General features: G+C 37.3%; 1 protein-coding gene across 4 annotated transcripts in view; it reads right to left on the bottom strand.

The window, feature by feature from the left end:
* Positions 1 to 13,194, bottom strand: part of PAK1 (p21 (RAC1) activated kinase 1) — a 157,729-nt gene that overhangs the window by 55,423 nt on the left and 89,112 nt on the right. The gene's annotated exons all lie outside the window — the stretch shown is intronic.

Genomic DNA, 13,194 nt, shown 5'->3' with positions numbered 1-13,194 from the left:
AGTGCAGGGGCCATGTCCAATTCATTATGGATCCTCAATGGCTACCACACGCCTGGCACAAAACAGGTGTACAGACAGCGAGTGAAGAAAGTAACAAATAACCATATACCTAACTCAACTTGGCAAGGAGTCTAAGGAAATCTGCCTAAAACAGGTAAATTCTTTCCAGGACAGGAATAAATGTTTCATTTTTACAAGATCTGACCTGACTTTCACAATCCTTGTTACCCAGCCATCATCAGTCCTGTTTGAAAACCCTGCTCTGTGGGAGCTCAGTACATTGGCCCAAAGAAATTCTGAAGTCCTAATGTCTCACAGACCCAGGATAACTGGGTAACCCTGATGAAATGAAAATCCTGATGAAAAATGTGGTGGGAGGAACAAGAAGGTTCTAGAGTTCAGGCCAGTTTTGCCTCTACACACCATACAGTCCAGATTCTCAGCTTTCCCATATGAACAATGGAGAGAATGGATGAGATGATTGTTAAGGACCCTTCTAGCTCCTACATTCCATGAGTCTATGAAAACAGAGGGATGAATACTCTCAAGACTCTGTAGCTGGATTCCTCTTGACATGGCATCCTACAGTTTTTAATAGGTACTCCATTCACATCATCTCATATAATTACCACAATCCTGAGAGGCAATTAATTTTACTTATAGATTAAGTAACTGAAGCACAGACTTGCCTACAGTTATTGAAGTGACTGCAATTCAAAAGGTGTGGCTTCAAAGCCAAGGCCCTTTACATTCTATTATTTCACCTTCCCTAAAGAATTTCAAGTTGAGTCAAGAAAATATACTTTGGTATAAAAGGAAAAGAAATAATATTAAATAAGAACTTACCATGTGTAAGATACCATAACTTAACACATTCTTTTCCTGAGTTCTTAAAATCCTATGAGATAGATTATTATGATTGTCATTTTACAGATGAAGAAACAAAAAACAAAAAACAAACAAACAAAAAAAAAACATTAAATAATTTGCTCAAGCTCACACAGTTAGTAAGAGCTGGGATTTGAACCCAAGTCTGATTCCAAAGTTCCTTTCCTCAGTGTCTTAATAAGAACTATTTGCCTACATGCCAATTGCTAGAGTTTAAGCAATTCAGCACTTGGCAATTTCCCTTCAAGAAGCAGCTGTTTTTAGAAAGGAAAGGCCAAGAGTTTAGCAGGGCCCAAATAAAGCAGTCATTTATGACATAAGTCCATCTGTCTTACTCATAGCTAGAATGCATGGGACATGTTGCAGGGCTTTGGAACTGCTTATTGTTCCTAAATTTCCCCTGATCTAGTCATTTAAAAGATGGTAGGGAAAAACAACTTTTATGTTTTTGTTTTTTTAAGTTTATTTTTGAGAGAGACAGAGACAGAATGCGAGTGGGTTAGGGGCAGAGAGAGAGGTAGGCACAGAATCCAAAGCAGGCTCTAGGTTCCGAGCTGTCAGCACAGAGCCTGCTGAGGGGCTCGAACTTACGAGCTGTGAGATCATGACCTGAGCTGAAGTCGGACGCTTAACGGACTGAGCCACCCAGGCGCCCCTTTTATGTTTTATTTGGATTTGTATTTTATACTTCTATACCTTATATTTTTACATATTATTTCTAATTTATGTTATTAATATACTATATAACATGCCATTATAGGCATAGAATGTCAAATACAAAAGAAACTCCAGTAATGGAGACACAAAAAGAGAGGGGCTTAGAGGATGAGTAATCTATAGAAAAGAGCCCCAAGGAAATGAAATCATTTAACACATGAACATACAGGGTAATGCTGAAGTTGGCTTCCACTGGTCACTTTTTGTCCCATAACCTTTGCATACACCTCCCATATTCCCACCTCCAAGTTTTTGCTCTTTTTCTTCTCCTTACTTTGGAATGCTCTTCCTCCCAATCTCCCTGTCAAATTCTCAGTCATCTTTTAAAGACTGGTCCAAGTCCCACTTACTTCTTCCTGACTTTTCTCCCTCTGTGAATTCCCAAGACACTGAGTCTGCCACACCACCATGCATTTAGTCATTTCCTGTCTTGTATGATTCCTTGCTATTTTAAAGACTTACCCCTTTACTTAAAATGTAAGCTTCCTGAGGACCATAATCATGGCTTCTAATTATGATCGTTATACTTCCAAATCTTCCATTGAGGACCCAACACAGAATAGGTTAATTCCAGAACACCCCCAAAACATTAAGAAGTAACCTTAGAGTCTGTTATTCTACTTCCTGAAGTAAGAGGCCCTAAGAAGTAAACCGACTCACTGTATCACAGAGCATATGGTGGTAAGACTCAGTTCACCCGATCAAGTCTTTTACCCTTTGTGATAGCCTCTGATCCTTACTGACTGATTTGACTGGAAGCAACTACTTACTGAAATAGCAGTTTAACACAGACCAGAACAAGTATAAGAAAAGAAGGGCTTGGCTGAAGTGGGAGAGGAGGGAAGTGCAGGGGGGAAAAGAACCCTAATGGGCAGAATTTATCCTGCGTGCCATGCTATTTAGGCTGAGTAGTCACTGGCTGGAGAGCATCAGCAGGAAACAGGACACCTGAGGCAGGAAAGCAGGACAGAACTGGAGAAGCCACCTAGTCACAGAGCTACCTGGCACTCACTGAATGCCTTACTGGAAGTAACAATCACACTCACATGTGTATAGCCCTTCACAAAGCCTTTTCACAGTCACTGCCTCACTGGCTCCTTACAACAACTCCAAGAACCAGACAGCATAGATTATCCCCATCTCAGAGCTGAGAACACTGAGGTCAGGAAGTTAAAAGAAATCTGTCCTGGACTAGGAGTCAGTGGAGGATGGATCCAGTATTATCTTTGCCATTAATTCACTTTATGACCCTAGAAAAGTCACTTTCTTCTTCTTAGATCAAGTCTTCAATCTGCAAAATAGGTCAATGATCCATGTTCAGGTATAGATAAAGGTAGGTAAAAATCATCTTTCTGGAGAAGATAATACCTGAAAGAAATCATGAAGAATAACAGGAGTTGGTCAGGCAGAAATGGAAAAGGGCATTCCAGAAGGAAACAGAATAAACAAAGGGCCAGAAAACAGTGAACTTTGCCCCAGCTTTCTATCTGCCCAGCAAGTCAACCAAATTTAATAAGCTCTTATTAGAGATGTACTCCAAGCATGGGACTGAGGGATGATACAATGGAGGAAATAAAGCAAACTCAGGATACTGGTAGTCCCAGATCCCAAGGCCACAAACGTCAGGCTGCCTGGGACAACTGCTGCTGCTGCTGCTAGCACATTTTTCTATGATGACTAGTAAGTATGAGTCTAGAGGAATCTGATGAAAACCTTAATCTGCACAACGACTTGTAAGTGAATGTTCATAGCAACATTATTTAAAATAATCAAAACATAGAAACCAAAATGTCCCTCAACTGATAAACAGATAAATGGTATATCCATACAACAAAATATTATTAAGCTGTAAAAAGAAATGAAGTCCTGACCCATGCTACAACATGGATGAACCTAAAAACATCATGCCAAGTGAAAGAAGCAAGTCACAAACGGCCACATATTGTATGATTCTATTTATATAAAATGTCCAGAGAAGTCAAATCCATAGACAGAAAGTAGATTAGCGGTTGCCAAGGGGAAGGAGGAAATATGGCGAAGTACAGGGTTTCTTTTTAGGGTGGTGGAAAATGTACTGGAATTAGAGCATTGTGATGTTGTACAATCTCGTGACTATACTAAAAACCACTGAACCGTATGGTATATGAATTATATCTCAGTATTTTAAAAAAAGTAAATGCAATATACCATAATAATAAAATAAAGGAGAAAATGTATTTGCTAAAATTTTATATCCAATTGTGATTACACATTCATAGCAAACTAGGATTATAAGGGAATCCATTTAATCTAATAAAAGCTAATTACCAAAAACACTAGCACCAACATCAAACTTAATGGTAAAATGTTGACAGTTTTCCTCTGAGATTACAAATAAGATTAAGGGTGTCACTGCTATTTATCACAATACTGAAGGTATTAGTCAGTGCAACTAGGAAAGAAAAGAAGAAGGATTAAAAAGGAAGAAACAAAATTATCACAATTCACAGATAATAGGATTGTGTATATGAACATAGAAAAAATTCAAATAGAAAAATCTTCATAACTTATAGTAGGTAAAGATTCCAAAAACAGAACAGAAAACAAAAAGGAAATAATACATTTAGCTATATTTAATTCTATCAAAGACACCATGTCATATATATATCAAAGATACCATTAAGTGCATAAATGAAGATATTTGCTATATATTCAACTGGCAAAAGGCTTATATCTAGGTAAGAACTCCTGAAAATCAATAAAAAAATTTTTTTCTTAAATGGGCAAAACACTTGAATAAGCACTTCACAAAAAAGAATATCCAAATGGCCAATTAACATGAAAAGCTGCTAAACCTCATTAAAGACTGACAAAACTAAGTGGTGACAAAAAAGTGAAGTGCAACTCTTATGCATGACTGGTGGGAATATAAACTGAACAGCCATGTGTTTGAACTTTGAATTTTTTAATTATCAACCAAAGTTTAGCATAAGTATCTGCATGATCCAGCATTTTCACTATGTATATGTGCCCAACAAAAAAGTGTGAACACATCTATAAAAATATGCACAAGTGTGATCAGAAAACATTACCCATAAGAGTCTACCACTGACACCAACCTGATGTTCATCGATAGTACAATGGAAAATAATCCTATAAGAGAATATTATATAGCAATGGAAATGAGCTAAACTGTATGTAAAATTGCAGATAAATCTTATAAACAGTGTTAATCAAATGAAGACAAAGAAAAGAATATACATTGTATGATTCTATATATAGCAACTCATTAATGGGTTTACCTTTGGGAAAGAGAGAGATGTTAGTGCCTGCAAGAGAAAACAAACGGAGCTTCTAGGGGGGTGGTTATATCCTTTTTTGTTGGACAGGTTAGTGGCCACATAGATGTGGTCAATGCAACACTAAACTGTACACTTCTGAAACGTGCATTTTACAAATAAAGGTGAAAGTGCAATGAGGGGACCTATAAGAAACCATGGTTCATGAGCCACATACGAACTTACAGAGCATTTAGTCCAATTTTTTTTCATTTTATTTTTTTAAAGTTTATTTATTTATTTTTGATGGGGGGGAAGGGCAGAGAGGGAGAGAGAGAATTCCAAGCAGGCTCCACGCCGTCAGTACAGAGCCCGACACAGGGTGTAATCTCATAAACCATGAGATCATGACCTGAGCCAAAATCAAGAGTCAGATGCTAACTGACTGAGCCACCCAGGCACCTCCAACTTTTTCATTTTAAAGACAGGAAAGCCTAGAGAAGTTCAGGAAGTTGTCCAAGGCCATACAACAAGTAAGTGAGAACACTGCAGGAGGAACCAAACCCCAAACAGAATACTTTATACTATTAATTCCTTAGAAAATCTTGAACATATAACTGGTTGCCAAGCTAAACTCCTAGTATCATATGTACATCAGTGCTTCCAACCCTGTGGACAAAAACTATGTAAGTGAATCAGAGAACACAGAGGAAGAAGGGAAGAAAGGGAAAAAAAGGGAAAAGAGAGAGAATTAGAATAAGAAAGAAATAAAGAGTATCTAAGATTTGTAGTTTTAAGAGGCTTACCTTTTTGGCCTCAGTTTCAAATATATTATTTGTTCCAGAGATCCAAGCCCATATCCAGAGCTTAGACTCCTGCTTCTGACAGATATTACAAAGAACTCTTGAGAACTTCTTGGGAAACCTGTTCTTGGGTCTGCTTAGTCTCAATGCCCAAAATAGCTTAATCTGGCCTTCCCATTAGCCCTATCTCAACCAACAGGAAATACAGGCCTATATGTGGACAGAGAAAGGTAGCTTACCCCAAAACCATTTTTTAATTCTACCTTAGAGGAACCCTGTCAAGAGCTGCTATTTTGTAAATATCGTAACAACTCTGAAGTGTTAATCACAGATTCCAAAAGAAAACTATGACTGCAAGCAATAATAGCCACCAAAGTTTTACCAAGTCTTAACAAGGCTTACTTTGCATAACATTTTTCACATCTTTAGTCTCATAATCCTTACAACAATTCTATGAGATAAATATTATTGTGTACCAATACTATAGGTAAAAGAACTGAGGCTAAGAAAGGTAAAGCAAGTTACCAAAAGTCTCAAAGTCAGGGATGGGCAATGGCGACAACTTCAAGTGCTTAAACTCCAACATGGTTTCTTTTGTATGCACTGTGCCTTCCCCATATTGCAGACTAAATGAATATGCCAGTAAGTGATAGAATGAATGTCATTCAATGCAAAGTTGTTTTAAAGCAAAAGAAACAACCAAATCAGTTCTACTAAAGGCGCTTGTATGAATATCTCCAGGATGGGAGCCCTCAAACACTATATGGTGTCCAAAGACTTAGAAGAATGAAAGGGTATGGTCCAGAAGTCAAGAGACAATGATTCAAATTCAGATTCCATGCACTACAACTATGCAGCATGTGCCCCTGGGCAAGTTGTTGACCTGCTAAGCATAAGAGTATCAGTGCTTTACAGTGGAATCAGCTTCAATCCCAACTCAGCCACCCCCTAACTAGATCACCTTGGGAAAGTTACTTAATCACTGTGAACCTGAGTTTACGGACTACAAAATGGAAATATTTATCTACCTAAAAGGGCTGGTATATTTTACAAACATCAAAGCTCCTAAAATACTGTATGGAAATTAATAGGCATTCAATAGATAGTAGCTGGGTTATTGTTGTTACCATTTTATGGTTATTACTATCGTGTTATTACTATTTGTTATTACTACTACTATTTTATTATTATTATTATTATTATTATTATTATTAATTTCAGGATCAACTAAGGTAAAGAAAATGTATATGCTTTATAAGCTAAAGAGCTTTACAAACATGAGTTATCATCAATGTGAGAGAGTTGCAGAGTAAGAGTTCCCAACCTACTCATTAAGACAGACAAACTGTGGCTGAGAAGAAAAAAGAAAGAATCATCCTGATGTCATGTAACTAGAGATGACCAGCTTGAAGAAACAAAGTAGAAAAGGAAACTTGCAACCTCACCCATCCTGATTTAACCCTATCTGTAGTCCATTTGGTTTTCAAATAGCATGGGAAATGAGGCTGACACTGCCAAATCCTATGGTGCGGTATAGCCATCCGGGTTTCAGCACAAATTACTGGCCTTATTTATTTTTTAAAAAGATTTATTTTTAAGAAGTACCTCTCATTGGTTCAGCGGAGTTAATCTGAGCTCAAGGCAGTAAAACACTCCAAACTTGGGAGAGATAAACACTGATGTAGTCCAGTTTTAAAATTAACTTTGCTCACCTCTTCCCAAGCCTGGAGAATTCCACTTTGGTTGTGAAAATTCAGCCAGAAAAAGATTCCAAACTAAATGCTGCGGGACTTCTTAGAATAAGCCAAAGGCTCCAGACCCCAACCACAGGTACCAGGCTTTCCCACATAGAATTCTGCAACCCAGCGCCGCCTATTACAGGCCTTCAATTACAGCTTCTTCCAATTATTTATGCATTTCCCCAGGCACACACTGAAGCCGTGCTGGAGGTCAGCATTAGGTAATGCCCACAAGCATTCTAACCATTGCCAGCTCAAATCTCAACCACTACTGCAGGCCACAAAGACTCTTCTTTCTCGTTTCCCAAATCTCTTTAGAGACCTAAAACTACCACTCTGGTAATTTTGGCTCCAAAAGTCCGGGTAGGACCTAGACACCTATTATTTTTTAAAAGCACCATGGGTGAGTCAGATGAGTAATCTGGGTTGAGAACAACTAACAGAGAGAGTAGGTTATGCTGTAACAGATACTTTAGGAAGATTTAGTTCCACACTCATCTCGACCATTTTCCAGTTGTGAGATCTTGAGCAATTTAATTTTCTCTAAACCTCAGCCTCCTCAACTGAAAATGACTTGTGGGCATCAGATTAAAACAAGAAATGAGTTTCCCATTAAGACAAACAAACAAAACCCCTCATATTTGTAATGTTTTACAGTTTAGAAAATGTCTACTACTTTATGTCTACTATGTCAAATGACAAAAGCCTATTCATGATAGGGAATTATGATTATTCCCACTTTACAGATGAGGATACTGAGATTAAAATCAACTGGTAAAAGGAAAAGAAATCACAGAATAAATGTCAGAGATAGGACTCAATCTGGGTTCTCTAAGTCCAGTTCTAGACCATTTCTAGACCAAATACTTTAGTAAGGGCATACCACTTCAAAGACTGCCAATACTGGTTTGTATCCTGACAGGACTAAATGAGGCACAGGGCGAAGGGCAAAAATGCTTGTTGTTTGAAAGATAATATCAACAAGCACAGAATTAAACTGAACAAAGGATCCAAACAAAAGGGGGAAAGAAGCACTTATTTCATTTTGTATGAATTATAGCATTATAATATAGCCATCTAGGTAGGTGTTCTTTAAAGGGGTGAAATCTCTGGTCTCAGGGCATGCATAGAAAATCTGTAACTAGGGGATGAAAGAGAGGTTACTAGATTATTTCACAAGAGCTACTTATAACTCTATGCTTTCTACATCTATGCTTTGAATTTATAAAGATACAGCTTTGATCTTGAGCTATGAGATTTATTTTCAGACAGATTTGACCAAAGATCACTCAGCAAGAGTGTCCAAGCAAAACCTCTGGGTCTACAGCTTTATCGTTAATTAAAGTACTTTACAATGGCCTACTTTCTTTCCACCTACATATACAGCCCAATCCAATTTCATCTTTATAATCTTATTTATAGAATTACAGGATTTCAAAACTGTAAGAGACTTTATATGTCTACTGGTTTGACTCTAGTTTTTTAGATAAAGGCACTGAAGTCTACAGAGAAATAACTGACCCAAAAAAAGGCAGCCAATTTATAACAGAACTAAGACCACAACCCAGATATTCAGAACCCCATCTCCCCATTCAGTACATAAGATCATCCCTTTCGTTCTCAATGATGTCTGAGGGTTATACTTGTACCTGCTGTTTTAGGCAAGAATCTTCTTTAAAAAAAAAAAAAGGTTTTAAAACCATACAATTCATCCATATAGTGTAAAATTCAGTGGCTTTTTGTATATTAATGGAGCTAGGGAACCATTCTCACAATCAATTTTAGAACATTTTCATCACCCCAAAAAGAAACTCCATACCTCTTAGCCATCACCCTCTGATCCCATCCGCCTCCTCCCACAGTGCCAGGCAACCATTCATCTGTTTTTTGCCTATGGACTTGCCTGGACATTTCATATAAATGGAATCATGTAATATATGGTCCTTTGTGACTGGCTTCTTTCACTAGCATAATGTTTTCAAAGTTCCCCCATGTTGTAGCATGGATCAGAACTCCATTTCTTTTTATTACCAAGTAATATTTCTTTGTTAGGATATGCCACATTTTATTTATCCATTCATCAGTTGATGGATATTTGGGTTGTTTCTACTTCTTAGCTATTATGCATAATGCTGCTATAAACATTCATATGTAAGTATTGTGTGAACATGTTTCCATTTCTAGGTCATATGGTAATTCTATGATTAATCTTTTGAGAAACTGCCAGACTGTTCTAAGTGGCTGTACCATTTTACACTCCCACCAGCAGTGTATGAGGGTTCCAATTTCTCCACATCCTTGTCAGCACTTGTTATTCTATAGTCATCCTAGTGGGTGTGAAATGACATCTCATTGTGGTTTTGATTTGCATTTCCCTGATGACTAATGATTTTGAGCATCTTTTCATGTGCTTATTGGCCATTTGTATATCTTCTTGGGAGAAATGTCTATTTGGATCCTTTACCCATTTTTTAATTGAGTTGTCTTTTTATTGTTAAGTTGTAATAGCTCTCCATATATGTATGATACAAGTCCCTCATCAGAAATATGATTTAAGAAAATTTTCTACCATTCTGTGAGTTATCTTTTAACTTTCCTGATGGTGTCCTTTGAAACACAAAAAATTTTAATTTTGATGGTATCTATGAGGCAGGAATCTTAGTTAGTCAGCAAGAACAATTCCAACTTTAATTTTAAAAGTCCTTTCTACTATATGTAGAAACTTGGGCCAAAGACCTACTTATTTATAGAGTTCAAGAATTATTGTTGAACCCAAAAGACAAATAAGCCAGTTAAGAAATGGGCAGAAGACATGATTAGACACTTTTCCAAAGAAGACATCCAGACGGGTAACAGACACATGAAAAGATGCTCAATATCACTCATCATCAGGCAAATACAAATCAAAACCACAATGAGATACCACCTCACACCTGTCAGAATGGCTAAAATTAATGACACAGGAAACAACAGGTGTTGGCGAGGATGTGCAGAAAAGGGAACCCTCCCGGACTGTTGGTGGGAATGCAAACTGATGCAGCCACTCTGGAGAACAGTATGGAGGTTCCTCAAAAAATTAAAAATAGAACTACCCCATGAGCCAGCAATTCCACTCTTAGATACTTACCCAAAGGATACAAAGATTCCAAAGGATACATGCACCCTGATGTTTACAGCAGCATTATCAACAATAGCCAAGCTATGGAGAGAGTTCAAATGTCCACTGACTGATGAATTGATAAAGAAGATGTGGTATATATACATTGTGGAATATTACTTGGCCATCAAAAAGAATGAAATCTTGCCATTTGCAATGACGTGGGTAGAGCCAGAATATACTATGCTAAGCAAAATAAGTCAATCAAAGAAAGACAAATACCATATGGCTTCATTCGTATGTGGAATTTAAGAAACAAAACAGATGAGAATATGAGAAGACAGGGCAGGGAGAGAAGAAAGGGAAACAAACCACAAGAAACTCTTAATGACAGAGAACAAACTGAGGGTTGATGGAGAGAGGTGGGGAGGTGGGCTAGATGGGTGATGGATACTAAGGAGGTTGCTAGTTGTGAAGAGCAGTGGGTACTGTATGTAAATGATAAATCACTGAATTCTACTCCTGAACTCAATATTGCACTGTATGTTAACTAAAATTTAAATAAAAAAATAAAGTTTTCAGCCACTGGGAAAAAAAAAAAAAAAAGAACTATGGTTGTTAAAGCACAATGTTAAAAATAAGCATCCACCTAAATTGAGGGATACAAAGTGACTATATATGTGGGAGAAGATTCTAGGGCAGGGTAATACCACCTAGATCATAGCCCCTGTATCCTAGGAAGTTAACCACTACTACGTAAATAAATTAGCCAGAAAATGAAAGCTAGGCAACTTACCCCTATCTCTTCTATCTAGGCCCCCAAAAGGCTCACAATGAAGGTGGAATAGAGGAAAGGGTAAACACACACAAAGACACAAGCCCCAAATACTCAATAATAATCCTCAATAGTTCTCATTTCAGTTATTCAAGCATCATTTCCTATACGTAATATCACTGCCTATTAGACATCTCTATGTCAAGACATCTCAGATGCAAAGTGCCTAAAATTATCTTTTCACCTCAAATGCGATGTGTTTAAAGTCATCATCTTTCCTGCTCTCCAACTACAAACCTCCTGACTTGTTCCTCTTCCCGTGTTCCCTATTTGGTTAATAATACTATCATCTACCATCTTATACTGATCTATAGTTATGCAGTTACATTTTTCTGCAACGTAAGATATTTTCTGCAATTCACATTGTGCTTGTTATATTTGGCCTACTGCTTCAGAATCCCAATTCTGATTTTATCATATAGTCTAATGCCTCCCAGCTTCAATAAAGGAGTAAAGAGAAAGGGTACTAATTTTTGAGTACCTTCTGTGTGGAAGGTACTTAATTAGGAAATTTGCTGTAATCTTCACACAACAACTCTGTGAAATATTATCCCAATTTTAGAGATATGAAAATCCCAATGTTTCTTGCAGATAGGAAACTAAAAGTCAAAGGAGGTGACTCACATACCTAAGGTCAGAGAGCTGGTAAGTGATGAATACAGGATTTGAACCAGGTCCATCTAAATCAGAAGCTATGATAACTATTTATAAACAGAAAGCCAATTTTGTCAACACCCCACAAGAAAAGGACTTGCAAGCATGACTGAGAATTTTACCTCATATCAATAGCCATACCCAAACCTCTATTTCATGATCTTGTCCATAGGATCTCAGTGACTTCATGATATACACTATTAAAATCCTGATTATTCTTCTAGAAGTTTTATCAGTAAAAAGAAAATGAGCCCACCTAGTATAACTTATCCTTAGCAAACTCATGCTGGGTCCTGCTTCCTTTTCTCAGCTATTACTTACCCTTCTTACGATATTTAATCTCCAAATCTATGTGAGATGGGGGCATACGAATAAATAAGAGGCAATCAAGAATCAGAAAGACATTCCAAATGAAACTAGCTTGAGAAAAAAACATTTCTTGGAGCACCTGGTTGGCTCAGTCAGTTAAGCTTCCTACTTTGGCTCAGGTCATGGTTCACAGTTGGTGAGTTTGAGCCTTGTGTTAGGCTCTGGCACAGAGCATGCTTCTGATCCTCTGTCTCCCTCTCTCTGTCCCTCCCCTACTCATGTTCTCTCTCTCTCTCTCAACATAAATAAATATTTACAAAAAAACATTTACAAATGAAGACATTCCAGTATTTCTTATATTTTGTGAGTTCATAAAAGTTTAATCACTTACTTAAAAAATAAGTAAATATTTGGTGTTAGATTGTCCAAACTCTGGTAACAGAATAATTATTTTCTTAGAATTTTGTTCAGATATAGTTAATAAAATATAAAAATAAGTCTATTTTCTATTTGACTTCAGCCACGTTAGGAAAGAAAGACAAAGGAAGTATTTAAGGTGAGAAAAGGCATTAAAGGAAAATTAAGTCAAGGAAAGGAGAGATCTTTTATCTAGGTTACAAAAAAAATTGTTTTAAGTATACAAATTGGAGGGTATTATGCTAAGTGAAATAAGTCAGGCAGAGAAAGACACATACCATATGTTTTCACTCATAGGTGGATCCTGAGAAACTTAATAGATGACCAAGGGGGAGGGGAAAGGGAAATAAAAAAGTTACAGAGAGGGAAGGAGGCAAACCATAAGAGACTCTTAAATACTGAGAACAAACTGAGGGTTGAATGGCGGAAGGGGGAGGGGAAAGTGGGTGATGGGCATTGAGGAGGGCACCTGTTGGGA

The sequence above is a fragment of the Neofelis nebulosa genome, chromosome 10 (genome assembly GCF_028018385.1).
Source record: "Neofelis nebulosa isolate mNeoNeb1 chromosome 10, mNeoNeb1.pri, whole genome shotgun sequence".
NCBI lineage: Eukaryota > Metazoa > Chordata > Mammalia > Carnivora > Felidae > Neofelis > Neofelis nebulosa.
Note: the sequence above shows the minus strand (reverse complement) of the source record. Positions and strands in the feature narration are given on the sequence as shown.